The following is a 1,459-nucleotide window of genomic DNA, read 5'->3' as shown; positions in this document are numbered from 1 at the left end:
GCACTCAACCTCATCTGTGATATGTAGCCTCTAAGCAATTCCTCCCATGTGCGCATGGTTTCACAGTTTTGGAAGCAGTTTTATAGTCATTTTATCCACCAGTCTTTCTGCTGGCACCTCATTTGTCCTGATGTGGCTGCTGCATGAAAAGCTCCCTAGAGGAATACTTAGTTGTGTCTTCCATTTATACCTTTCTGTCATCTTTGTATTTTACATTTTCTCCATCGTAATGTGCTTGGCATTATATCTTGGCTCCCTCTAGTTATCCAGCCCATTTCGTATTTAATATTTTGCTGCTGTTGCTTTGGTTCTCACCTAGACTTTATGTATTGACCTGGGGCCCATGACCACAATCAGGTGTGCTTTCACTTACGCTTGGCCCAGCCCCTGCTCCCAGCTGCTTGTCAGGGAAAAGTGCATGAAAAGGTTTCATTTCTTAGAAATTGCTGTCCTGAGACATCTTGCAAAAGTGATCATCCCTGGACATCTGAACTTCCTGCTCCATCACGTGGACTTGAGCAAGAGAAAAATCTCAGGTCTGCATGGGGCGTTTAGAACCTTGCCTCCTGAAAGCTCCTCAGGGAGCAGAGGGAATCAGGCTTGCTCTTTATTATTGCTCAGGTGCAGGATCATAAGTTGTTCAGGAATTATTGTTACAATTTTTTGGTAGCATCTCAGTAACACGCACAAGTGCGTGCACACAGCCTCATATATATGCATATGTGTGTGTGTATATATATTTGCATATGTATATATTTAATGGAAAATTTTGAACATAAAATAGAATCCTCACGTTTCTGTCCTCCAGCTTTAACAATGAGCAATTCATGGCCAATCTTGTCTTGCCTGCTCTGATCCTGGATTATTTTGAAGCAAATTCTGTACATGATATTATTTTATTTGAAACTGTCAGAATGTATTGTGTAAAGACAGGAACTTTTTTTTTTTTTTTTTTTTTTGGGACGGTCTTGCTCTGTCGCCTAGGCTGGAGTGCAGTGATGTGATCTCAGCTCACTGCAACCTCCACCTCGCAGGTTCAAGTGATTCTCCTGCTTCAGCCTCCCGAGTAACTGGGAGTACAAGCATGCACCACCACTCCAAGCTAACTTTTTGTCTTTTAGTAGAGACGGATTTCACCTTGTTGGCCAGGCTGGTCCTGAACTCCTGGCCTCAAGTGATCCGATTGCCTCAGCCTCCCAAAGTGCTGGGATTACAGGTGTGAGCCACTCTGCCTGGCCAGGAACTCTTATTTTAAACATAGCTTCAATATCATCATAAGCCCTTCACAATTGTATCAACAATTCCTTAATACCATTTAAAGAAACAGCTAATTTGGGCCAGGCGTGGTGGCTCATTCCTGTAATCTCAGCACTTTGAGAGGCTAAGGGGGGATGATTGCTTGAGGCCAGAAGGTCAAGACCAGCCTGGGCAATATAGTGAGATCCTCATCTCTACAAAG

Source organism: Papio anubis, chromosome 18 (assembly GCF_008728515.1).
Source record: "Papio anubis isolate 15944 chromosome 18, Panubis1.0, whole genome shotgun sequence".
Taxonomy (NCBI): domain Eukaryota; kingdom Metazoa; phylum Chordata; class Mammalia; order Primates; family Cercopithecidae; genus Papio; species Papio anubis.
The sequence above is the reverse complement of the archived record's forward strand: the minus strand, read 5'-3'. Positions refer to the sequence as shown.